Source organism: Petaurus breviceps, unplaced genomic scaffold, assembly GCF_028583685.1.
Source record: "Petaurus breviceps papuanus isolate PSGF00001 unplaced genomic scaffold, PetGlider_PUasm1.0 287, whole genome shotgun sequence".
Lineage (NCBI taxonomy): Eukaryota > Metazoa > Chordata > Mammalia > Diprotodontia > Petauridae > Petaurus > Petaurus breviceps.
The window spans coordinates 251,831-278,990 of NW_027186029.1; the positions used below are offsets into that span (position 1 = coordinate 251,831).

Here is a 27,160-nt window from a genome sequence, read left to right on the forward strand (position 1 = left end):
ACACACACCAGAGGTGGTGTTACACTTGGAAAAGAGCAAGGAGAAGAGGGGAGAGAGGAGGGAAAGAAGAAAAGAGAGAGAGGGAGAGAAGAAGAGAGGATGAGAGAGAAAGAGGAAAGACAGAGGCAGACAGAGGCAGAGAGGATGAATGTGTAGGTTCTGACTGCAGGCCAGGTACTGTGCTAATTGGAAGACAGGTACCAGCAGGCAGAGCAGCTATGAAGGAGGAACAGAAGGGATGGGGAGCTGGCGTCTTAGAAGAGAGAGTGAATGGATCGCCCTGGTCTCCCTGCACTCTAACCCCACATCTCCAATGGCCTTCTGGGTATCTCCACATGAATGTCCCATGAGCATTTCAAATTCAACATATCCAAAACAGAACTGGTGCTCTCACCCTTCAAGCCAATCCTTCTGGCCCTTTTCGGAGGTCCAGGCCACTCCATCTCTCAGGGCTCCCAGTTTTGTCCCTTTGGTGCTGTCACTTGGTGTAACCCAGATGAACATCAGACTGGCAATGCACTGCACATGGTTGGTCACTGCCAACATCATCTTCCTGGTCAGAGCATGTCAATCTCTTGCTCCAGAAACTTCGATGGCTCCCTATCACAACTGTGATCAAACCCAAATTTCTCTGCTTCTCATCCTTCCAGGCTGATTCCATATTTGCACTCTGCTCCAGCACACCTTAGCTAATGACAAATATGTTCTCTCTCTTCCCAGAACCCTGTACTTCCTTCAAGGCTCAGCTCAAGAGGGATTTCCTCCCAAAAACCTTTCCAGATCCCCTTCCCATCCCCATCAGATGTCTTGGGTATTCTGTCTTTATGTCTGACATACATCAATGGCATTTTATAAGCATCTCCTATGTGCCAGCACTGGCCTAGGCTCCAGGGGTACAAGGAAGAGCAGTTCACTCCTCTGCATTTGGCCTATCCTACCCAAGCCACAGGCACATGTGAGCGCACACACCCCCCTCAACCCAATGCACACACAATTACACTCATGTTCAAACACACACAAATAAACAGAAATGCAAACACCTATGCACGTATGCAAACATGACAGAATGTAAGCTTCTCAGAGGCAGGGAGCTCCTTTTTCCCCATCCTGGCACAGGGCCCCACAGGAAGGGCTGGGGGGGGAGGGGCGCGGGCATGATAGATGGAAGCCTCATGACCAGTGGAAGAATGGCTCAGACTCTCCTGCCTCACACTTCTTCATTGTCTGTTCTAGTCCCTTCCTTGCTAACATTTCAGGAATCTTGCATTTGGCTTTAGCCACCAGCCTGACTACTTCCTGCCTGGACCACCCCTGCACAAGGTCTGGGCAGAGACACACACAGAGCACCCCCCCCCCCAAATCCATGCACACAAAAAACACTGGGAGCCCCAGGCTTACCCCCCCCCCAGGGCAGGTTTCAGCTTCAGGCAGGGGTTTGCATGAAGTGGGGAAGGGGGAAAGGAGGGGAGTGACTGAGACAAGGCTGCCCCGCCCCCTGCCCCCAAGTCTGGCCTGGCCAGTCCCTCATTCCTGAGGCTGCTGGTCATCTGAAACAACAGATTGCAAGGATCCTGCCAATGGAGCTCAGGCTGAGTCCAGGTTCTCAAGGCTAGAGCTAAACTCCTCCCTGGGGAAGGGACCAGGTCTCAGTTTCTCTTTCTCTACCTTGAGAAGGAGAGTGGGGCAAACAGGACTGGAGCCAGGGGTCTAGGAGGGACCTCCATCTCTGATCTGAAGAAACCCGGCCTGGGAGGGAGAGGAGAGGCAAGGATGTTGAGTCACATGCAGACTGGGGGAGGAGGCTGGAAAGGCTTGCCCCAAGCAGCGGGGCTGGCCCTGGGTAGGTTTGGGAATGAGGACCTCAGGGCAGGTGAGACGAGAGGACATGGGATGGGAGGGGAGAGAAGGGAAGGAGAAGGGAGAAAGGTCAGGAAAAAAGCAGCAGGGAGCGCTGGAGGGTTCGGGGGCAGCCGCACACACTGACAGCAGGCCAGATGCCGGGAAGGCTGGGATGGATGAGAACGCACAGCCATCGGTGCGGCTGGAAAGGAGAGAGCCAGGCCTCGGAGATGGGGAGGGACGGGCTAACCCGCAGCAGAAATGGAAGCCCAGGGAGGCCCAGCAGGGCTGGGGGCCGGGGAAGGGACAGACACGCAGACGGAAGAAGAGAAGAGGCACCTGTGGGCGGCCGCAGGGAGGGGGCGCTCACCTAGGGCATGAGCCGGAGGCGGGAAGGGCCGGACTTAACCACTAACTGCAGGGCTGGGACTGGGACAGGGAGCGCACAGACAGGGGGACCCTGGGACGGACGGACTGACCGACTGAGAGGAGTCACCTGCAGCTGGCCGCTCGCCGTCAGCACCAGGTGCACAGTCCCGTCGGCGGAGCAGCAGAGGCGGTTCGGCCGTCCACTGGCTCGCTCCCTGGAACCTGCTGGGGCTCCCACTGCGGCCAGTATTGGCAGGCGCCCGTAGTCCGCCGGTGTCCAGCCCCTCCCAGTGACCTGTCGCCTCCTGGTCTCCTCTCCTCTGCCCTGGGGACCAAAGTGCTTCGAGAGCTCTTGGGGGAGAGCCAGGTAAAGAGAGGGGCGGGGTGGGGCGGGGCGGGGTGGAGCCAGGCTGGCCCTTCCCTGGGGAAGGGGCGAGATGGGTGCGTGCCTTTGAGTCCAATGGGGTCAATGGGGGACGGAGCGCCGCCTCTGCTTCGGGCTCCGCTACTAACCCCTGCGGGGGTGACTCAGGGTGCGAGGGGCCCCCTCCGGGCTCCCTGATTACTCCTCTGAGTTATGGTGTTGGCTTTGCCAAGGGCCCTCTCTGTGCCTGTAACTGCCTTCAAGGTCTATTCCCAGACGCAAGGCCTCCCACACGTCTTCCCTGCCCCGCCCCCAGGCCCTAGCCGGCCTGCGGGAGGGGGCTGCCCTTCCCTGCCCCCCACGCCCAATCTTGCCCCTGCCTTCCTTCCTTTTCATTCCTCCTTCCAAGTATAGCATTGCCAAGATTGACCTGGTGCCATAGGAAGGGGCCTGGCTTCCGGCCTCCAGATGTGGGTTCTAGTGACCTTAGGCCATTTGGGGCCTGTTTCCATGTCTGTAAAATGGCCAGATGGACCCTAATGAACTGTCTCCAAGGGTTTTCCCAATTCTGCTGTTATGATCCAGGCCAGGGAGCTCAGTGCACCAGCGTTTGGGAGACCAGTAGTCCTGGGGCAGGAGGATTCCTGGAGTCTGAGGACCAAAGTCCAGACCCTTTGGAGCAGGGATTCTTAACCTGGAGTCGCTGGTTGCTTTGCAAAATGTCTATTTTGGTAATTCTTCCAATACATTTGGTTTCCTTGGCAATCCTTCGGATTTCGTTTTCTGGATTTGAAAACCTGATTCCCAGACGGAGCTCTTCTTGGTCTCCCGAGTGGGCTCCCAACACTGTCCTCTGGCACCCCAGCCACTCCAGGCTCCCCAAAGAAGGGAGGGAGGGAGGAGAAGGGAGAGGGAGCCCAGAGCACCCTGAGGCCATCCCTTGAAGCCTGGGTGCGTGCCAGTGAGGAGGCTGGAGCTGCCTCCCGCACACTGCACACTGCCCCAGTTCCATCCCAAGTGCCCACTGGGCCGCAGCTCCTTCCCAAGCGCCCATGGGACAGACCCTGGTCTAGTCAGCATCTCAGACTGGGCCCCAGCAGGCTGCCAGTCCTGGTGCCTGGAGGAAGTCCCTTGGCTCCGGGGCAGGGAAGGGGGGCTGGGCCACTTGCAAGGAACTTCATAGATAAGGTACCCCACACTGCCAACTGGCCACTTAACAGCCCAGGCACTTTCCAACCATCCCCCAGTGTGCTAATTCTGCTCATTTTGCCCCAGCTTTGGCCTGAAAAGTGACCAAACCAGCTTCTCCACTTCCACACAGGAAGGAAGGCTAAAGGTAGAGGAGGAGAAAGAGGAAGACCCAGTTGCAAGCCCTCCTGCCCCAGGGCAGACCATAGCCGCAGGGGCAATCCTGGGTAGGAAGAGATGCCAGCAGCCACGTGCCAGGGAGAGAGAGGGCTTGGGAGGCCCTCCCTGGCTCTGTGATCCCACTCTGGGGTTTCAAAAGAGCTGCTTGACAAAGAAAGCCTGGAGGGAGAACCCACCAGGGACCAGCCTGCTTTCTGAAAAAGAGCCGGGGGCCTGAGTGGTTCCCAGGTACTATGTCAGCTGTCTTCAGGGCCCAGCTTCCCAGGCTAAGCAGGTGGGATGCCCTCTGGGCTGTCCTCAGTCTGAGCACTCCTGGAAGGCACGGTCTGGTTTTGCCTTTGGCTGTATCTCCAGAACTCAGCAAATTCAGCATCTGACCCATCTACAGCTTAATAATGATTGATGGCTGGATGAATTACCATCTACAAAGGTCCTTGCCAACCCTGAAGTACCAGCTAGTATCACCAAGGTGGTCAGACCTTGTCTGAAGACCTGGGTTTACTTCTGGGCACCTCTGTCTGGAGAGGACATTGGGACGATAGAGTGTGCAGAGAAGGGCATTTAGTCAGGGAAGAGACTGGAAGCTGCATCCCTGAGAATCCCAGGGAGAAAAGAATGCAAAGTCTACCACGGCAAGGGCCTTCTAAGGTCATGTATCCCAACCTGCTTAGTATATAAAGGAGGAAACTGAGGACCCCAGAGGGAAGAATGGCAGAACTGAGATCTGAAGCCAGGTCCTTAAACAATGACAGAGAGGGAAACTGTCCCCAAATGGAAAAGGCTAATGGGCTGCCTGGAGAGGTGGTGAGCTCCCTTGCCTTCATAAGATTCCAGCAGAGGCTAGACACCCCTGGACAGCAGTAGGGAAGCTCCCAGATCAGACATTCTATGATTTTGAGCCCAAGCCTCAGGTCTGAGTAGTGGCACTGGACTCTTGCTTGGAGGCAGGTGCTACCCTGACCTGGATACCAGGGACTGGTGATCAGAAAGACCTGGGTTCAAATCCTGCCACCAAGAGTTCTCAGACCCATGCAAGGCACTCAGGGTAACTGAATATACTGCATATAGGACAGCCATCATTCCATCCCACAGAAAAGGCAGAAAACTTCTCAGAACACTAATGCTGGCCCCTAAAGCAACAAGAGGGTCTCCTTTTGTCTCCTGAGTCCCACATTTCCCAGAGACCAGCTGGCCTCCAGACTCTGCTCCAGGCTTTGGACTGCCCTTGGAAAGAGCTTCTCTGTCCTTCCTCCCCCACAAACATCCGAACTGCCTTCTAGCCCCACAGCTCCACTCTGGGTGGCAAAGCAGGGCCTGTGGCTTCTGGGGGGCCATGGCCTCCCTTAGAAGGACCATTGCAGAACAGACAGGAAACTTGTTCCCCTGGAACTGTAATTTCCAAATGACTTGTGAGAATAGCGGAGGGCCAAGTTTGGGTCTGTGCCTCCCTGCCTGGAAGGCCCAGTCCTTATTCCCAAGGCTGTTTCTGAAATCTCTGTCTCTGTATCTGATGGCCCCCTTGTCTCTCCCTGAGCCTCCAGTGGAGCCCTCTCCTTCCCCTGCCTGCCATGAGAACCACACTAAGCACATTTGGACTTCAAGGTGCCTCCTCTCCTCACATCCCAATAGCATCTTCCCTCACTTTCTCCCCCTTTACTCCTGATGAAGGAGTCCCTACCCTCACCAAGGCAACCCCCATGCCTCTTTCTTCCATGCCCAGCTCTTCCTCCTGAAACCTCACTCCAGCCCCTAAAACAATGGCTTCACCCAGAGCCTCATTTAAGGAAAGTGCCTGGGCCCATTGAGGCACATTCATCTGGAGGTGGCACTCCAGGCTTCTATGCTGCCCCCACACACATGCCTTTCCCTCTTCCTTTCATGCTTTCCCCTATTAGAGTATAAGCTCCTGGAGAGCAGGGCCTGTCTCTGTTCTGAGCGCCAGCATGCAGAGAATACCCAATCCATGCTTGTTAGCTGACTCGCTCCTCTAGTTCTGGGGGCCAGCTTTATGATGCTCCTTGTGCCAAAGTCCCGGTGTTAGTGACTCTGCCAGTTGGGTTTTACATCTTGCCCAGAGGTCATTTTTTTTCTCTGCCTCTGTTTTAGATTTGATTTGTTTTTCAGTCTCACCTATTGGATATCTTGTGCTAGCTAAGGTGATACTTGGTATTTGGTCCCCCCAGTGAGAACGCCACATGGTTTATGACTCCTTTGTCTGGGCTGTTACTGCAGTGCTGTTTGCTAGGACAACGTGGATGCCAGATTTGATTAGATTGTTTAGTCAGCTGTATATTCTTGGGGAATTGCTTAAATGTTGGCATTACGGGTGTGATCGATCCTCCCATTACTATTGCCACCCTAAAAATATTGATGTGCCAATCAGGGCTTCCTGATACTTGGGAGAGGGCTAAGGGTGCTGGGAAAGTCTGGAGGGATCAGTGTCATTGAGTTAGGGGACAGAAGGCTAGCCCCCAGGAAGAATTAGGGTCAGGCTGAGCCTCTATGGATGTGCCATGGAGATGTTCAGAACCATGGGAATATAACAAGTAACCAGAAGACATCTGACAAGAAAGAGTTATTGGACTTGAGTTGGTGACACACACACCCCCTCAGCCCTCTGGGTGAGATGGAGAAAAGCTCAAGCTTGAAAAGACATTTGGGTTCTCACCTGTTTGGGAGGTTAAGGAAAACCTGGGCCAGTGGCAACAGATAGCAACCATGTTAGGTTGATAAGGAATGAAACTGTAGGCAGGCCATGGGGAGGATGATTTCACTGTGGCATTAAGACAGCAGCCTGATGCCAGGCTCATTAGGTCACTGGAAAGCAGAGGGATAGACCCAGTTTACCTGAGTCACAAAGTGAAAACTCTTCTCAGCATGAAGAAGGGAAGGGCCCACTGGATGGGGCAGAGAAGTTTCCCCTGACAGCACCACTCCTTGCATTCCATGCAAGCTTTGTGGATGGCCAAAATGTGCAAGGCTTGAGTCCTAGCTTACTGCTTACGATACCGAGTCTGGACAGACAGGAATTGGCTTCAATTAGTGCTGACATTCCATCGCTGCCCAAAGGGTCTGGACAAAGCAGCGTCTTCAGGGAATTCCACAGCTACTCCCATGTGTCTAAAGTATAGGTGTTTTGTGACTGAGTCCTCCAAAGCCAGCACCTCCCAGAAGCAGAAAAGAGACTTTCTTCAATTGTCTCTCGTGGAATGACTGGGACACAGTGGCCATTTGTACTCCACTGCCCAGGACACATTCTCAACTTTTACCTGCACCTCTGTGTAAGGTCCTATGACTCCAGGTACAAAAGGATTCATTGGAATTGCTGATGAGGCCATTGGGTCAAACTCTGCCTCTGAATCCCAAGGGCCCACTCCGTTCTCCAATGCATTTAGCCTGGGTGTGGATTTTTTCTCCTAGCTGTAACAAAAATCAAGTCAATCTCCCTAGTTTTCCCCAAATGATGGTACATGGGCATCAGGTCTGGGTCTTTTCCAAAGAGAACAGAGCTGTCCTTGGTACTGTCCTTTAGAAACGTCCTCATAAGCTTCTGTATAATTTCTGTATCCTACGGTCACTATTCCACTTCGTATCTGCCATCCATGTTTTGACATGAGTTCCTGCACCATTTGCATATGGATTTCCAGTGGGACTATTTTCTTGTCACTAAAAGTGTCTAGAATTATCTTCTGTATTTCTTTACAGCATCGACCTCTGTTGGCTAACATTTCTCTTGCTCTTAAACCTACACTCTGTCTATCCCATTTCGTTTGAGAAAATGGAGGCTGAGCAGCCAGAAGAAAGCTTCCCCAATGCTGAAACCAATGGTGAATTTGGTAAGCACGCTGCTGAAGACGGAGGATAAGCAGGCCTTTAAAAGATCCAGAAACCCTGAGCAGATGGTTGAGCTGCAGTTCTGCTTCAAAGCAAGAATGCTGGAGCAGCGATTGAGATATTCAAGCACTTTGTGCCGACTACAATGCCAGGGCTTCAGTCCCAGACAGCAGTGGCCCTGAGTGCATACTCAGCATCAGGGCAGATATTGAAACAATTGGAGAAATTCTGAAGAAAACTATCCCTACCTTGGAACAGGGCCTGCAGTTGTCATCACTCACCGCAAGCAACCCTCTCCTGCTCGAAACTGATGCTGTAAATGCTTAAGTTACCAGCACCATAAAGGAAATGACTTTGACTCTGGGTTAAGACTATTAAATCACCGGAGTCTGGCCGGAGGAATTATTGGGGTCAAAGGTGCTAACATCAGAAGAACTTCAAGAGAACAGTGCGACGACTACCAAGCTTTTCCAGGAGCGCCTTCCTCCTTCCACGGATAGAGGCGTTCTTATTGGGAGAAAGCCTGGGAGGGCTGTGCAGTGCAGAAATGCTTGGTCTTACATCTCAGTCTGCCAGCAAAGGGAGGCACAACCCTATGATGCCAGCTTCTATGATGAAACTCATGACTATGGCGGTTTCACGATGACGTTTAGTGACCAGCGAGGGCGCCCTATAGGATTTCCCATGCACGGAAGAGAAGGCTTTGGTAGAATTGCCCCCAGGTCATGGTGGGTACATTACGCCCCCAACTAGAAGAGATTATGACCTGAGCCCTTGCAGGGGACCCCCCACCGACTCCTCCTGGGCATGTGGCAGGGGCGGTAGCAGAGCTCACAATCTTCTTCTTCCTCTACTACCACCACCAAGAGGAAGAGATCTTTTGGTTTATGACAGAAAGGCAAGACCCGGTGACCATTATGATGGCATGGTTGGTCTTAACGCTGATGAGACTTGGGACTCTGCAGGAGATTAGATGGAGTCCTTCCAAATGGCAGATGGCTTCTGCCCCACAGGGTGGCTCTCAAGTAGATTATTCCTCTACCAGGGTCTGTGGCTCAGATGGTCACTGCTGTGGACCCATTATTACAACACAAGTAACTATCCCCAAAGATTTGGCAAAGATGGTCAGTGAATCAAACAAAGATGAATCTGGAGTATCAGTCAAGACCGATAAGCCTTTGGAAGGATCTGTGGATGGCACAGGCACAGGAGAGGTGGGAGGGTCCTAATGCAAGGCAGATTTGATTTTTTATCGCATGAAGCAGGGTGTTGGAGAGTTTTTCAAGGCCAGTGAAGACCTGAAGGAGTCGTGCATCTTTTTTTTTACCTGATTCTGTTAAAAAGTAATGTTCCTCTGCTTTATAGATACTCGGCATTTGAGGCAGTGGAATCTGGGCTATTCCCAGATGTAATGTCTTAGTTAGTTCCTTACAAAGGGGCAGGGGAGGGAAGGGCATGCAGAACTAACACTGAAATTCTGAAAGAACAGCAGAGCGAATTTGATTTTTGTTCACTGTTGGTGGTAAAAAAAAAAAACAATAATAATGATAATACTAAATTTTCCCCTCCAATAACTATTGTGAACACCTTGCTTTGAGGCGGGGCACAGGGGAGAAAGCGTATCAGTCACCCAGGTGTCCCTGGCATCCACTCAGAGCAGCGAGCACAATGTAATGCTCTTTTGGGAGAAACGTCCTGTGACTTTTTAAATAAATTTAGTGAACCTAGAAGTAAGTAAACAGAATAAGTGTCTACAAACCCTTTAACACTGGGTGGATCCCTCTCCAAGGCCCTGCTACTGCATGTAAACACGGAATGGGCACAAGGCACAGACTGTACAGGCCTACGATGGCAGCAGGGGGCTGTGCCCAAGAGGTGGCGGCCGGTGTGTACAAAGCTTTGGAACTCATCTGCACAACCCCCTGTCTCTGGATAGAGACAGCAGGAACGTGAGGCATAGATTGTGGCGATGGACACTTTCCAGGTGCCCCAGACGTACCCCACGAGGACCCAGGAAGCCTCCCAGGTTGCCCAAGTATCATGGGAGAAGTTGTTCTTAGTGTGTCCTTCCTGCCAGGATCCACTCAGACCAAGGGAGAGACTCAGGACATGTAATGTTCAGAGAGATATTGGCCTGACGGGCATCGAGCAGCACTGTGCCAGCCTTGAGGGGACCACAACCAGTGACCAGAATAAAAATGGCAGTGGAGCCAGCGGGTTCTGGGAGCCTGCCTCCGATCCTACCCAGAATGGCGCCACAGGCTTTATGTCCTGCCTGCTGCTGTTGGGGAAGCACCTTCGCGTTGACTTGTGCTTTGGGGTCTCTGAGGACAGAGGAACTGCAGAGACTCGGGGCCAATACGTCTCTAAGTGCAGAGAGGAGTCAGGAGAAGCTCCTCCCTAGCTTCATCATCAGCCCAAAAATGCTGAAAGAAAGGTAGTGATCTGGTGCTCCTGTCCATTTCTGGGCCCTGCCCCATGGCAACAGCCCTGCTCTGACATCTTGGCACTTGTGGAAGGTGCAGGTCCCTGTAATGCGAATGTAAATTTTAAAGATCTTCCCTGCCCCTAGGCTAAAGTGCAGCAGAAGCCTGGGGAGGGAGGCTTGTTTTTCAGTAGATACTTTTTGATTGGCCAGTGGGTCAATAAGGTTGTTACATTCTCTGAGCCAGGAGAAGGCTATATAAGCCCTGATGTGTAGCTTTGTTTTGGGACTCACTTTGAGAAATGTTCTGTGATTTGATCTGAATTCTGGGAAGCCGTTGTTGAGAGTCCCCCGGCTTTGAAAAACCCAGAATGTGGAAACCCAGATGTTGACTGGGCATGGATGTAATGGTTGGGCAGTTTGGAAATCTGTCTACTTGATGTTTCTGTCTTGATAATTATGCCTGTATACTTTGAGATTCAGGGTGCTGACCTTTTCTCCTGAATAAGGTAAACGATATATGTCTGACTGATTGAAGTAAGCTTGTTAACCCATTTTGAGTTGCTTTCCTTTAGCAAAGCAGATCCAAGAACCTGTGGTAGCTGCAAACCCTGAGGATGCTTGGGGTGCTTGCTGCTACAGTCCCTGGCCAGCGGAAGAGGCCGGGAGGCTTGCCCATTGACAAAGCGGCCCCTGAGAATGGTGGGGGCCCAGTAAAGACAGCTCATTGCAACCACTTATTGCCAATTGGTAAGTGAGTTGGTCTCCTGAATGGGTGGGTTGAGATTGGGAAACCTTGACCTCAATGGACTCTAAGAGAGAGTTCACCTTCTGGTCATGTAAAGACTCTGTGGTTCTGCCAGACAGAGGTTTTGGGGTAAGAAGATCCTTGATGTAACATGCCCTAGTAATGGTTTCAGGTGAGGGGAGACAGTGGAATTCAATGGCAACACCTTTTTCTGCCTAATGCTTTAGCCCAAGTGAGGCTTAGCTCCCTCAGATCATCACCATCACAGTTGTCACAACAATAACAGTGGCGGTCACTGTGTGCTGGGCACTGTGCCAAACACGTTACAGTTATTATCCCATTTGGCCTCACAACAGCTCCACACTGCCTGGGAGGGAGGCCCTATTATTATTCCCATTTTACAGGTGAGGAAACTGAGGCAAACAGAGGTGAAGAGGGGTCCCACAGCTAGTAAGTGTCTGAGGCTGGATCTGAACTCGACTTCCTGACTCCAAGCCCAGAACTCGCTGCCCTGGGGCAATGCTACTGGCAGCCTGAGCCCTTTCTAGGGCAGATGGGAGTGGACAAGACCAGTCCCTCCCACCCATTAGCACAGGTACAGGGTCAGGGAGGGTTCCTAAGGGTGTCCCAAGTGACCAGACGTGAGCTTCGGCTAGAGCTGCAAGTGTGGGCAGTCCCCTCCTCCCAAATGCACCCCTGCCTCTTGGGTCTGGGCTCTGGCTTTGCGTAGAATTCTGTTTACTTGTTAGCTGGCTGAGTCTGCTATTTAGCCTTTCCTGGTGCTTTCCTGTGACCATTTCTATGCTATTTGCTGTTACTTTGGTCACAAATGTGCCGCTGTGAAATGTGTTCATATGTTCTGCATGTGACCTGACTTCTGGGACTCCCCGGGGGTCCATACAAATTCAGACACCAGTCCTCTGGAAGCTGATTTTGAAGGGGACTAAAAAATTCAAACCCTGGGGAGGAATGTCATCCCCCAAGGTAAGGGCCACAAACAAAACTCTGTGGGAGTGTTGGGAAGAGAGAGCTAAATCAAGATTAGACCGGGGCACCCCTCATTAAGAAGCAGGAACTGGGAGAAGGGAAGGCAAGCCCTGCCCTGCCACCCCAGCCTTACTCTCATCTTAAATTCACTCTGTTAGAGAGTTCATTCCCCAGATGTGATATTCTTTCTCCAAGTCACCTGTGGCCCACCCTGTTCTTATGTTGCCAGGTGACCCTTTGTTTGTGGCAGGAGGGCGCATTGGGGGCTACACGGGAGAGAAGGACCTTTCCTAGCACAGGGCTGGGAGGGAGCCCAACCCCCAGCCCATTCTCAGAGAGTTTTTCTTCCTGACTGGGACACACACACACACACACACACTCCACTTCATAACTATCCTACTAAATGTAAAATCACCATGAATTCAGGCATCAGTCTGCCTCATAGAGGCAGGAATAGGTCTCCTGCTCCCAATGTCAGTCTCCATATCTTTTGATTTGAGGGGGGGCACCCTAGAGATTCTGGTCTTGAATAAAGGCATCCCAGAAACCCCACATAGGAAGGGGCCTCAACAAGAATTCTCATGTGTTCAGCAGCACACCTGAGAAGGGTCATCCACAGCCTCTGCTCTGAGCCCCCCAGGGAGGGAGTTCTCGCTACCTCGTCAGACTGCCCCTTCCATGCTCTCACATACAACAAATAGAACCACAGCCCTGCCCTTCAGATACTTCGAGACGGCCATTACAACCTCACCTGCCTAGCCTTCTCTTCTGCATGACACCTTCAGCTTGGGCTCCCCTGCTCCCACCCTCCTGTGGACCCTTCCTAGCTTCTCAGAATTCCTCCTTAAATGGGGGACCAGAACTGAGCAAGCATCTGTGGGCTCCTGCCCAGAGCTGAGCACACCAGGCCTCCTCCCCCTCCTCCTCCTCTTCCTCCTCCTCCCCCACCTCCCTCTCCTCCTTCTCCCTCCTCCCTTCACTACAGACCTGAATTTCTGGCAGACTAGCCCCAGAGGTGAGGCCTAAGCTGCCAGGGGCCTGAGATTTCCTGCCTCCTGCATTCCTGACTTAGCAGCTGGCTTCCCACATTACATCCCCTGGAAGCCAGCCTCTGGGGAGAAGCCTCCCTGAGCTCACTGCAGAATCTGCAGCCCCCTGCCATCTGGAGCTGGTCCTTGAATGGCAGGCGCAGTCCATGCCTTAGTCTGACCCAGCACATCTGACCTTCTTCTGCCTTAGCCCTGAGGAATCCACCAGGTGGCATGGGAAAAAGAAGGGAGGCAGACTGGGGGGAAGCCCCACCCTGCTGACTCAAGGAGCTTGTAGGCCCCTAAAACCCCCAGATCTTTTCAGACCAGACCAGCTATGCCTCCACATGCCGCTGATTCATGATCTCATACGTGGGTCTGAGAGTGGTGGAAGGGACAGGGTTGGGGCCATTGGCTTCCCAGCCCTCTGCCTGCCCCCCCCCTCCATGCTGGCAGCCAAGCCCATCTCCGCCCCACCCCATCCCCTGCCTGGCTCACTGTGCCCCTGAAGGGACTAACTGCCCACCTGACAGGATGGCAGAGCTGGGGCAGAGGAGGGCTGCCTGATAAAGGGAGGAGCTGCTTGTTCTTGGAGGGATCCCAGAAAGCTGTCCAAGGAAGATTCAGAGACCTTGTAAAGGGGCTCAGTGTGACATTGGGGGCCCTGTCACCTTGTCCCTCCATCTTCCCCTCCCATGGCAATGGCAGTCAGCTAGGGTGGGGGGGGGGAAGGAAGAGAAGGAAGAGAAGGGAAGAGAGGGAGGGAATGGGAGGGAAGAGAGTGAGAAAGAGGGAGACAGGCAGGGAGTGCATGGGGGGCCCTGCCAGGGCAGGAAGCTCCCAACCTTCTGCCCAAGGGTGGGGGAGGGCCCTAGGGGGTTTTGGCAGCAGCTGACAATTACATGCAGTCTACCCAATGCTGGGGTTCAGCCAGGTTCACTGCTCTAAGTGTTGGTGGATGGGTCACCGCTTCTGCCAAAGAGGAAGGGGCATGAGGGATCTGCAGCCTAGAAGGCCCTCGGGGTCCTGGGTTCCCTCTGACTCTCTACACAATCTCCTTTCCTGAAAAGGCTGCCCAGGCAGTGTGCCCTGTGGGTGGCCACGGAGACACGTCCCATCCCGTCCCGTCCAGTCCTGTCTGGGCCTGGAGGGACTGAGTCAATTGCCAGGCTTAGCTGCCCATGGCAGAGGCCTGGCCTTCCACACCCCAAGGGTGCCCCTCAGCCTCTGGCACTGCAGCCAGGAGACCAAGAAAAGCACTGAACCTCATCTCTGGTGGCCTGAGGGCAGCGGGACATTGGGGGAGGGGTGGGGGTGCTCAGAGTGTAGCACCAGAAGTTGGAGGGATCTGAGTTCAAGTCCTGCCTCTTAAATTTGTAAGTCAGTTTATCTCTTAATCTGTTAAATGAGGGTATTAGAGTTGGTGACATCTAAGGTGACTTCCAGCTCCAAGTCCCTTGTCCTGGCCCTTGCATGGCTGCCTGTCACAGGAAAAAAACCAAACCCTCATCCATTAAGAAATCCTACTGCTCAGGGGTGGCCAAATAGCACAGCGAGTAATAGCACCAGCCCCAGAGTTGGGACAACCTGGGGATCAAATCTGGGCTCAGATACTCAGCACCACACCCAGAAACACCTGGCCATGTAACCTTGAGCAAGTTACTTAACCCCAATTGCTTAAAAAACAAACAATGAAATCCCACTGCTCCAGCCTGAAAGCCTCCCCAGCTTTCCTTGGGCAAGTAGACAGAACAAAGTGGGGGCTCCCTCTGAAGAGCGTAAGATAAAGACTGCATGTCTCAGGGAGGGGGAGGAGATGTACAACTGAAAATCTTATAAAAGTGGATGCTGAAAACTAAAACTAAATAAAAAAAGAGAAATGGAGCAGGGGGTCGCCACACTGCCCTCCGGCCTGGACGCCCCATCAGGCGCCCACCTGGAGGGACCCTCCTGGGGACAGTCTCCATCCCCTGGAAGCATGAGGTGAGAACAGACGGACGCCTGCAAGGAAGGAACTTCCCTTCTGGAAGACCAATCCCAGTCAGGATCTTCGTCACCCAGGATTCCTAGGAATGTGACCCGAAGCCCGGCTCTTGTCTGCAGGCCTTTCTCTCCTGCCCTTCCTGAATGCTGGCTCCACGACTGAGGGCTTGGGCCGGCTCACACCAGAAGCAGAGGGGCCTCCCTGCCTAAGCAGGAACAAGTCAGGTCTGGAGTAAACACAAGGGTTTATGCGGAGCTGGGCTGGAATCACAGAACCTGTCTTTAAGAGGACTGGTGAGAGCTGCAGGAATGGCAGCCAAAGCCAGGCCTTGAGGTGTCTTCAGCTGAGCCTGGCATTCGAGGCCACTCACACACTCAGGCTTTGTTTCCTCCAGCTCCTCTGAGGCCTCCTCAGTCTATTTGTAAGTGACACCAAACACATCCTGGGCCCTCCAATGTCCAGCCTCTACTCTGCTCCCTCTCTGTTGGCCTGCAGGGCCCAGCCCAAGCCCTAACTTCCTCAGGTTGCCTTCACTAACAGCCCTCAGCCTGTGCTGAGTTCTTCCTCCCATTGCCTGGGGGGTTACCCCAACCAGAGAGGCAGAACCATCAGGCTGTGGGTGCTGGAAGGTAGGGGCTGATATGGATAGGGCCCTGTGAAAGGCATCAGGCTCTTTCTTCCAGCAGGTTTCCTGTAGACAGAAAGCCAAAGCCAGGGGTACCCAGGCTGGAGCTCTGGAAGGAAGGGAATGGCAGCTCTTCAGTGTCTGGTCATCCACACCCACTCTCCTGCCTTGGGTGTGTCCCTACGAAAGTCTTATGCCAGGGGCTATGCCATCTTGGGTTCAGAGCTCACTGAAGGGCAAGGCTGGCCAGTAATGACTGGCTCAAGGTCGGTCATGACGGCCTCCTTAGTGGAACCTCCCGAGGCCTCCCTTCCTCTCTTAGAAATGCTCATAAGATGGTGGCAGTCAGTGATCATAGGACCCCTGCCTCTTGTCTTTATCAGTTATCTCTCCCTGCTCTCTACCTTCCTTCTCACACACCCTCTCCCTTCCCAGGCCCAAGGCCTTGTAAAAAGCACAGGACAAACAGAATGTTTGCCTGATGGTTATGATCTCTGGGGGGTGTTTGGAAGTAGCATCACTCAGCACTGTTGGAAGGAGGCCCTGTCACCTGCCTGGTCTATCCATGGGAAGCCATCACTGCCCATTAACCCCTCCATGTCACTTCTCCTCTCTGACAAAGGCCCTCAACACCTCCCTAAAGTTCTTGCTCAGATCACATCACTCCTCTGTCTATGAAACTTCTGGCATTCAGGGCTCCACCCTCCCCATTCATTCTTGTCTTGCATCTCCCCTCTGGTGCCTTTGCTCACACCACCCCCCTGATGATCCCCCTCCCTCCATTACCACAGTCTAGGACAGGAGGCATCCACCCACCTTCCTTGTAGGCCTTGTAGGCACAGAAGGAATCTCTTCTCCTTTGTACTTCTAACACTAATAGATCTCTATCCTTGTCAAAATGTCTCAAGGAAATGCATGGTGAGGACAAGACCTGAGGGTCTTCCTTTCCCTGAAGTGCAGAGATCAGGGGATCTGCTTGGAGGGGGTCACATCTGTGCTCCTGCCCTTTCTTGCCCCTGCTACCCAGAGAAGACAGCCAAAGAGTTCGAGCAATGCCACCCTGCACAGAAGGGTAGAACCAGCAAGCTGAACAAGGCCCCAATTCCTCCCACACTCCTCCCTTCCCTATGGCTGTGGAGGGCACCCCCATGCTCCCAGTTCCTCAGGCTCACAACCTAGAGGCACCCTGGGCTCCTCATTCTCTCACCCCCATCTGGCACCAAGGCCTGTCCACCTCCCAACATCTCTCAGCTGTGCCCTCTTCTCTCCTCTGACCCTGCCCCCACCCCCACCCCAACAAGCGGGTGTCCAGCCTCTGAAGGCATCCAAGGATGTTGTCCCTCCCACACTGGGACAGCTCTCACTGTGGAAGCTCTTCCTGACATCCATCTAGCCTCCCCCTTGTGCCTGTCCTGTCCTCTGAGACCACAAGGGCCAAAGCTGACCCTCGGCAATGTGATGGTCTTTGGGGTACTTGACGGCAGCTCTCTCCAGACTAAACGAGCCCGGCTCTTTCAAGTGATCCTCATCTCCTCCCCTGCCATCTTCTGCAGCTTGCCAGAGGAAGCAGCTGTCTGTCCTCCAAGTAAGTAATAAAAGTGGAAGGTATTTGTCACCCTGATAACAACCGAGATAACGACTGCCCTCCTGGAACCTGGATTTAAGACAAGTCAGAGAAACGAAAAGGAAAAGAGGGCAGAGGAAAACCTCTGTGCTTCTGGGGACTCAAGCAGGCCCAAGGAAGCAGCCAGGAGGAGCCAATTACGGAGTCCTGGCCAAGGATCTGAAGAGCCTAGGGACACCACGAGAGACCGAAGGAAAAAGCAGACGGGAGATGAACCCTGCTTGTTCCCAGCCCTGCTGGCCAAGATGGCATCTGACCCTGGTCCACTGCTTTAAAAAGAAGCGTGACAGGTTCCTGGTCAGGGATGGAGTGGACCACACCAGAAATGCCAAGAATGTCTTTGTTCTGCCAAGGCTTGGACTTGGCTGTCTTGTCAGGGAGCCTGTGTTGTGAAAGACTGGACCATGTCATTCTTCCCCATTCAGGAAGAGAGGGAATGGAGGGTCACCAGGCCAGTTTCAAAGTCTCTCTGGAGAGGGATGGGAGAGAAGAACAGAGGGTGTTTCCCAGGAGACCAGCTCAGCTCGAAGCAGCTGATCCTCTCCCTTCCCTGGCGCACACGGATGACGAGGGATTGAACGAGTGCCCAAAAGTCTCTGTTTCTCCCTTTCTTGTGATGGTGGTTTGGGTCAGGCCACAGGCTCATTACCAAGAGCTTCTCTGCGATTCTAAGTTTTGCTTACATCTTGAAATAAAGGCTCATTCAATAAAGACAAGATCGTTTTAATTAGTACCCAGAGTGTGTTTCTGCTCTGAACAAGTGTGATAAGAGGAGGGTGAGAATTTAACTGAATTCAGCTGGCTGAGAGACCATCCCCGTGGCTTGTCTGCCAGTCAATAGATCGAGAATTTATGAACTTTATTTTCAATCTGTATTTTATGTTTCAAAATGATAACCCTTTCAATTTTGAAAAGGAAGCCAGGTGGACCTGGGACTTTTGTCCTCGACTAAAACCCTGAAGGACTAATAAAATTATCTCCAGACATACAGGTCACTATGTGCCAGTGGAGGCTTTTCAGTTTCCCTCTATGGGGACCTCACAAGAAGGTTAGGGCCAAGGCAGGCACCTGGGCTTGGAACCAGGGCAGTCAATTCCACCCACTCTCCCCAAAGGGGCGGAGATTGGGTGGGAAGGACTCCCCATCTTCACTGTCCTCCACAGCGACCTCTGCTGGCCTTCATACCCAGAAGCTGTGTGTGGGCACAGACAAGGGAACGGGAAGGAGCCAAAGCTGGACCCCTCAGAGACGGCTTGGGATAAGGAAGCAGGTGAGACCTCAGAAGTGCTCAGGAGATGAGAGCCCAGGAAGGACGGCTAGCACCTTGTCTACACAAACATACAACATATGATGGTACGCTGGGCCTGGCATCAGGAAGGTCTAAGTTCCAATCCCCTAAGCAAGACACTCAACCCTCTCTGCCTGTTTCCTCATCTGTAAAATGGGCTCGAGAAGGAAATGGCAAACGACTACAGTATCTCTGCCAACAAAACCCCAAATGGAGTCACAGAGAGTTGAACACGAGTGAAAAAAACCTGAACATGGCTGAGATGAACTAGGCACCACCACGCAAGGTTGCCATTTAACCTTGCACCTTCTTCTGAAGCCCAACCACCATGCTGTGGGTCCTCTGCCCCTCCACGGAGCATGGCCTCTGAGAATTGATGGGGGAAAACCCAAGGCTGGCTGGACAGTGGCTCCCCCACACGTACAAGGAGCCCAAAAGAGCAGTACAAGGGCAGGGCAGGGGGAGGACAGTGGGGGACGGAGCCATGGCCTCAGATGAGGTCATCACAAAGGGTCCCATGAAAGTGCTGGGGCCGTTCCTTTCTCCTGATTCACCACCTTGAGAGGTGGGAAGGACCAGCCTCATTAGCCTCAAATCCTACCCACATGCCAGAGAATTCCCGCTATGACCCATCTGACAAGTGGTCATCCAGCCTTTGCCTGAAGACCTCCCAGGAGGGGAAGGCAGCAGCCTCTTCCACTCGGGAGGAAGCTTTTCCCAATAGCCAGTCAAGATCTGCCTTTTTATAACTTTCCCCGATAGTCCTGGTTCTGCCCCTGGGGCAGCCCTCCTGGGCCTGAGGAATCTCTTCTTCTCCAGCCCAAACATGCCAGCTTGGTCACCTCACTTGCCATGTTCTCAAGACCCTTCCCTGTGCCAGGGGTCCTCTGCTGGACATGGCAATTTCCCAAGGTCCTTCTTAAGCCAGGGCCCCCCACACTGAAGACAAGATTCTAGATAAAGCTAACCAGGGTAGAGGATGGCAGACCATCCCTTTCTTATTCCTGGGGGCATGGTCTTTGCAGCCAAGCAACATTACTGACCCATAATGAGATTATAATACACTGAAATCTCAGATCCTTTTCAAAAGAGCTTGCATCTATCCAAATGTCCCCCATCTTACATTAGTGGGGCTGATTTCACACAGCCTAAATGTAGCAGACTTTATATTTACCCCTGCTGAATTTAATCTTATTGTTTTCAGCCCCAAACTCCAGTCAATCAAGAACCTTTTGAGTCCTGACCGTTTTACAGGCTGTTAGCTATCCAGCCCAGCTCGGTGTCTTCTGCAAACTGGGTGACTGAACCCTCCAAGCCCTTGACAAAAGTGTCCAACAGCCTAGATTGTACCGACCCTTGGGACTCCCTCTATTCTCCTAGGTCACACCTCCCGATTGTCTCCACAATGACAATCTCTAGTGAGGACTGTGAAGCTGCACCCCCTCGCTGGGGAAGTTGCCCAGTCCAAGTCACCCCTGAGGAGGTGCTCCCCCCACAACCCCGCTGGGCAGCCCTAACCCAAATGCCCGCACCCTCCAGCCATGGGGAAGGCGGGAAAGGGGGAAGGCTAGGCATTGAGTTCTTACTTCATGCTGGCCACTGTGCTAAGCACCCTGCAAACACAGGCTCACCAGACCCTCACAACAGCCTGGCAGGCAGGGCTATTATTCCCGTTTTGCAGATGAGGAGACTGAGGTAGACAGAGGTTCAGACACTTGCCCAGGTCACCCAGCTAGGAGCATATGAGGCCAGATTTGAACTTGGATCCTCCAGACCCCAGGCCCAATGTTCTATCTGCTGCACCCCTTGCTGTCTCTGGGTGTGATCCCTTCTGAGGACCCGCTGCCTGGGCATGGTTGGCAGCTGAGGGGACCAGGGCATCCGGTGACTTCTCTCCATCTATCTCATGTGGCTGCTGGGGGCCAGGCCAAAGGTCGATGGTGGTACCTCGACTCCGATCCGTGATTGGAGCCCCAGAGAGTCAGAGGTTCTGTTCTCCTTAGCCCTGTGTTAATGGGTCACCAGGAGTTAATGTGTCACCCTTCTAGATAATTTAGTGGAATGGAAGGCCTGGAGAGCCTCCCTCCTCCCCTGCCCAGGATGCTGGACCCTTCCCCCCAATCCTCACCCCCAGCAGCCATCTACCCTGAGGGGTGGCCAGGTTTCAGACCATAGGCCTCTGCTCAGACCATCCCCTCCCCAAAAGAATCCTTGGACCTCAGGCCTGGACCATTACTGTCCCCATTTTACAGATGCCTGTAATGGGAATGTAAAATTTTAAGATCTTCCCTGCCCCTAGACTAAAGTGCACCTGGAGCCTGGGGTGGGAGGCCTGTTTTTCAGTAGATACTTTTTAATTGGCCAGTGGGTCCAGAAGGTTGTTACATTCTCTGAGCCAGGAGAAGGCTATATAAGCCCTGATATGAGGCTTTATTTTGGGGCTCACTTTGAGAAGTGTTCTGTGATTTGATCAGATGAGACTCTGGGAAGCCGTTGTTGAGAGCCCCCCGGCTTTGAAAAAACCCAGATGTTGATTTGGTATGGATGTAATGTTTGGACAGTTTGGAAACCTGTCTACTTGATCTGTTTCTCTGTCTTGATAATTCTGTCTGTATACTCTGAAGTTCGGGGTGCTGACCTTTTTCCCCTGAACTAGGTGAACGATACATATTTGACTGATTAAAGTAAGCTTGTTAACCCATTTTGAGTTGCTTTCCTTTATCAAAGCAGATCTAAGAATCTGTGTTGGCAGCCACCCTGGGGACACTGGGGTACTTGCTGCTACAATGCCACAGCTGGTAAATGACTGAGATCTGAATTTAGGTCTTCCTGACTCCAAGCCCAGTGCTTTCTCCACTGAGCCACTGAGCACTAGAATGAAGAGGGGCCGGGGGCTTCCTGGAGGAGGAGGTGAGATTTTTGTGGGCCTTGGAGGAAGCCAGGAGGTTGGTAGTGGGAGCTGAGGAGGGAGAGCTGTGCGGTCCAGGAGCAGAGGGACAGAGGGGCCCATCAGGGATCTGGGTGTAAGGAGACTGAGGCATCACCACTGACAAAGATTTTGGATTTCTGCTCAGTAAGGAGCTCATATGCGGCCTTGGGCATCGAGCCAGTGTTGATAGGTAAATGCCCAAATGCGAGATGGTCACAAACAGGTCACCCTCACAGCTTGACCTGACCCCTTATCTGAGTTATAACTCAGCATCTGAAGCCAAGATTCAGTATCTGAATTGATTGTTAACAGGTCACCATGACTAGGCTCTCCTTTCATAGGCGGTGGATTATGCACCCCCTTGTGTCTGGACTATGGCAGCAGCTGCTGGCGGGGGTGGGGGCTGCCTCAGTCTCTCCTCACTCCCCTCCCAGCCCCTCCACCCTCCATTCAGCCCCCAGAGCCCAGGTCTGCCCATGTCACCATCTGCTCAGTGAGCTCTAGGGGTTCCCTCTGGTCTCCAGGAGCAGATACGGAATGCTTTGTCTGGCCTTCGAAGCCCTTCCTGGCCTTCAGTTTCCTTACTGCTTTTGATAATCACCGCTGGGCTTCCCTGGCCTCTTTTCAGGGATCCATGGAATGGCCTGGAAGCTACCCCAGACTGCCCCTGTTTGTAAGCATTTATCATTATTTATAATTGGCATCAAGGACACCCCATGGTTATGGGGGAGGCGCAGGGTGCCTCACATCGCAGCCATGCTGCAAAAGTGGATTGGCACCATTTTGGATGTGGGGGTGAGAGTGAGGAGCCCAGGATGGCAGGGGGTTGTCCCATTAGAAGACAAGTTAACTAGTCCATGCGCTCCTAGGGGCAGGGGGCAGGGGGTAAGGACAGTCTCTGGCCTCTTTCTGTAAGCACAGTACTTAGCACAGTGACTGGCATATAGTAGGCATTTTATAAATACCAACCAACTGATTAGTGTCCTCAATATTAATAGGGGAGGCAGGAAGAGGGAGGGTTTAGAGAAAGAGAATGAGGTCAGTGTAGGACCTGTGAAGTTTCAGATGTCTCTGGGACGTCCAGTGGGAGATACAAGACTGGGGGTCATCGGAGGGGCAGGGGCTGGATAAGGCAGTCTAAGAATCGTCAGCAGAGAGATGGTCACTAGATCCATGGGATCTGATGAGATCACCCGGAGAATAGGAGAGAGGGAGACAAGCAGCCCAGCTAGGCCAAGATGCCCCCCAAGATGGCCACAGAGAGGTGGCACAATGGCTCAGACCAAAGAAAAGCAGGTATGAAGAAAGCTTCCATCACCCTGAGAGGATCATGGGGGCTTTCATTCACTGGATGCGGGACACATCTTGTGAGTCGTTGCAGGGAGGCCTGAAAATACAGGAGCTGAGGGTTCCAGACCCCCATGAGGGAGGAAGGAGGAGAGAGGAAAGCGCACCCTTCCCCGCCCCGCCCCCCCCCATCCTCATTCACCATGACTAGCAGGATACCACATCCAGCTGGGAGTAGAGACATGCCAAGGGCAAAGATAAGCCCTGAGAAGTCAACAGAGTTCCCAGAGTTATATTAATCGGTTTATGACCTTGTGGACTTTGGAGAGTTGGAAGGCCTGAAGGTTCTGTCATGGAGTCGGCAGCAGCAACAGCTCTGGCACTGGGAGCTGAGAGACAACAGACATGTACTAAAGACAAGGACGGTTTCAGAAGGCTAGGAGCCCCTGAAAAGCTACATCAAAGGGGAGATCCATGAAGGGAGAAGAGAACTTTCTAATCAAGCCCTGACCACATGGGCCTCCTTCTACACACCCTCACCGCCATTCTACTATGGCTTGAGCCCCCACTCCCCAGGAGCTGTGTGCAAGCAAGGGGAGAGCACACCTCTGTGTACTGCCCTTTGTATGTGGTTGCTAATCCAGGGGAAGCACCCTAGTGGGGGCTCGTGAGTGATGATACTAAAGAAGCAGAGCCTTTCAGGGTTATCCATGGAACCCGAGGGTGGCAGTAGTCAGCTGTCCTCTGAGACTGGGGAATGGCTGGGGCAATGAGGACCTCTGACCTTCTGGAGGGAACACGAATTATCAAGGTTGCCTTTTGGTATGGGAGGCTCATTACAGGGCTCAGAGAGGTGTTGCTGCTGGGCTTTCATTCTGAGTAGGCCTTGCTCTAACAGGTTTGCACATTTGTGGAGGGGAAACCTCCTTGGAGGGGCCTAGTGACTGCTCCTGTCCTGCACCTCAAGGCCCTGCTGAGTGCTTCTGCCAAGTACAAGTCTCCAATGACGTGATCTGAGGCCCTACCAGCTTCCGACCTCCTTGTTCCAGCCAAGGCCAATTTCCCCATAGCTGATCCTCTCCATCCTCAGCCACATCCAGGGCCCGGGACTAGCCACCAAGAACCAAGGTCAAAGCCAACAGATTGTGGAAGGCATCCTGTCTGCCCTCCCATTCAGATGCCAAGGCAGGATGGACGAGGGTCCTGTGGACAGTTTGACCCCTTTGCCCTCTGCTTCTCCAGGAAGAGCCAGCCCTTTCTGTCCCTGGCCCCTTCAATTCCATCATGGGTCAAGGATCTTACAGCAGAAGCATCAAGAAAAGTTAATGTTTAGAGGATGTGAAAGAGTGTGATTTTTCAGTGTTCCTTGCTCTATATGCTGCCAGATTGACCTCATCAGTGCTCAGGGAGTGTAGGAAGGAGGGTCATACAGTGGGACACTGGTTTGGTTTTCCATGGTTTCATTCAATTCAACCAGACTCCTGTGGGTCGGGCCTTGTGCTGGCCCCTGGGAGTACAAAGACAAAACACTGTCCCTTGTCTGAAGGAGGGGCCGGGAAAAGACCTGACAGAGGGAGGAGGCCCAAACGGAGTCCAAAGGAGGCAGCTCCAAAGGGGTGAGACGATTCCTGCAAGGGGGAGACTGTGCCAAGGCCTGGAGGGGGCTGCCAAAAGTAAGGGGAATGGCCAGTCCACCATGTTGGCTTGAGGATGAGTGAGGCACAGAGGCAGGCTGGGAAGGACTGTGCAGGACAAACCCTGGGGGAGGCTGTGAGGAACCACAGAAGCTGTGGCTTCTGTGAGCAGGGGCTGAAATGGTCATGGGCAGCTTGGTCAGTGCTTGAGGAAAACCACTCTGGCAGCTGAGCAGAGATTAGAGAGGTGGGAGGCTTGCGTCAGGGAGGGATAGGGGGGACAGAGGGGGAGATTGAGGGAAAGGGGGGGGGAAATGGAGAAGGAAGGGGGGGGGGGAAGGGATAGGGGAAAGAGTGGAGATGGGGAGAGGGAAGAGCCAAGGATGACCATGGGTTTCGAGCCTGGGTAATTGGGAGGATGGGGGTGCCTGCCACAGAAATGGGGGCCTTCAGAAGAGGGGAGGGTCTGGGAGGAAAGATGGCGGGCTCATACTGGAAAGTGGCTTTCCAAACCCAGGAGAGAATATCTGCAGTTCCCCCCAACTTCACCCTCTGAATTCAGCCCAATGCTGCGCCCACCACCGCTCACTGGCTGCTGCCACCACTGCCAACTTTGGGTCTTGGCCAGACTTACTAACATGATGAAGCTCTTTCTCTGTCTGTTTCTCCCCTTTCCTCCTCCTCTTTCTCTCTCTCTCACACACACCACATCATTTCCCATCTCTGTGTTTTGGCCTGGGCCCAAGTCCCCTCCCCATAACACCTTTAGCACAGCCGCCATTGGCAGACCTTGGGCTGGCCTGGGTATCTTTCCTTCTGCCCCCGATGGCCGAGAGGGCAGGGACAGCCTGCTCGGAAGCCCCTCCCATCAGTGGGGTAGCCCCAAAGTTCCAGCCGTGGGCTCCAAGCCATACAGTGGGAGCACCCACAGCAGGGGGGCTCTGTTGGGGAGCCTGACGGGCAAGCACAACCAGGTAGTCCCTTGTGGAGAAGTCCCACCTCAGGGCCTGGAGCGGCGTAAGCCTCCCAGCAGGCACACACAGCCCTGCCCCTTTCTCTTCCCAGTGTGGCCTGGCCTCTCTATGCCTCCTCCCTCCTCTGCGGGGTGGGCCCAGACATCACTGCTGGGTCTGCCTTAGGCGTGTGCACACACACACAACGTCTGGAGGCAGGGCCTCTGGGATGGCCTCTTTCTCCCTGTGTCTGGGTAGCCTCTCGCTGCCCACACCCCTCCTGCATCCTGCCCGCCTGCCTGGGCCAGGGCCCTGGAAAGTCCAGGCAACAGCTGGAAGACCCAGGCTTGCCTCGTGGCAGGCTGGCAGGGCTCTGGCCAGGGAGGAAGAAGAGATGAGTTTCCTGAACCTCGCCCAAGCCCCTGAGCCTTGGTGGGGAGGCTCCTGCAACCCAAGGTAGTTAGTTATGGGTAGATAGCTGGCCTTAGCCCTGGCCCGGGCAAGGGGGTGGGGAGATGAGGCTCTCAGCAAGGCCAGCATCCTGACTGGTGGGGAAGGGGACTAGGAACTGAGGCCCCCCAGCATAGGCCAGCTGTCCACCTGGACCATCCCTGACCCCAGGGAGCCACTCTACCCAGAATGCACCCCTCCCTCTGTCCTCCAAAGCCTAGGTCTTCTGCCATAGCCTCTAGCAGCCCTCCGGGATCGCACCTAGTCTCCCCATCAGGCAGCTCAATTCCATCGTGCCTGGGCCAGCTGCCTGGTTGCTGCGAGGGTGAGAAGGGCAGGGGAAGGATGCTGGGTCCCTCTCCATCCTTGTGTCCCTTAGGCCTCACTCAGCCCAAGACTGCGTAAACCTGTGCCCAACTGGATGGAATCCAGAGGAGGCTGGGAGCCACACACAAAGGCCTTGAATGCCCAGGACAAAGGCTTGGGAGGGTTCTGAAGGAATCAGAGCCACAGGGGCGGTGGACCAGGACCAGGGACAGCAGGAATGGAGGGGAGCCCAAGGCAGGGAAATCTGTGGGGGATAGCTGCATCAGGTGCTTGGCCTGGTAGCCAGAGGCCAACAGAGCCTAGCAAAGGGCGGCTGCCCCTGTCCTCTTTCCTTCCCTGGAGGCCAGGCCCTTCTCGAGGCTCCCTCCCCTCCCCCCAGCCCAGGTGTCCCCGAGCCCCAACAGCAGCCTGTGTGGGGGGCTGCCCTGGCCCCCTGCCTCAGGGAGCCCCACCTGGGAAGCCAGACCACTTCTGTGGGCAAGTGTGGGCACTGCTCGGGGTGCTGACCACCAGGCCGGCTTGGGAAGGTGGCTGGGCACCTGGCCGACTACCTGAAAGGCGCCTTCACCTATGGGGCGTGAGCCTGGTTGCCCGGGGCCCCGACCCCTGGGGCACCCCACTAGAGACCTACTTCTCAGCTCCCACCAGCCCGCTGAATTCTGCCTCATCTGGCCCCTGGGCCGGGCTCCCGGGGCTCGGCAGCACCACCTGCTGGAAGCCGTCCCGCAGCCAGGAGGCTCTTCGCTCAAGGACGCTGGCCAGTGGCTCATTGGGCGCGGGCAGGTTCTTGGAGGCCAAAGAGGTGGACTCCCTCATGGTACAGATGAGGAAACTGAGGCCTGGGCAGCGGCAGTGATGCGCCCACCATCACGCGGCTGGTGTGGTTAGGGACAGAGGGGGCAACTAAGTCTGTGCCCAGCCTCTGACTACTGGCCCAGAGCGGCCCTGGCACGGGGGTTTTATCTGTTACCAAGCATTCATGCAGCACTATCTGTGGGTACGGATTACCCTTCCTGGTCCACTGTAATTCCCCCGTCCTCCTCGGACCTCCCAGCCCTCACACCCCCTGTCCTGAGGCCCCTCCCAATCCTGACACC

The 27,160-nt window shown here is 53.9% G+C and overlaps 1 protein-coding gene and 2 pseudogenes across 4 annotated transcripts in view; 1 reads left to right on the forward strand and 2 right to left on the reverse strand.

Moving 5' to 3' along the window:
• LOC138167736 (glutathione hydrolase 1 proenzyme-like) overlaps positions 1 to 2,527 on the reverse strand; it is a 43,620-nt gene extending 41,093 nt beyond the window's left edge. For 2 of the 4 annotated variants that reach the window (XM_069096699.1, XM_069096703.1), the window contains exon 1: positions 2,210 to 2,527. The gene's annotated coding sequence lies outside the window, so the exon portion shown is untranslated. The remainder of the gene's footprint in view (positions 1 to 2,209) is intronic. The other 2 variants (XM_069096701.1, XM_069096700.1) reach the window with 2 other exon arrangements.
• Positions 1 to 27,160, reverse strand: part of LOC138167675 (zinc finger protein 850-like) — a 762,790-nt pseudogene that overhangs the window by 164,027 nt on the left and 571,603 nt on the right.
• On the forward strand, positions 7,542 to 9,003 carry LOC138167717 (heterogeneous nuclear ribonucleoprotein K pseudogene; annotated as a pseudogene).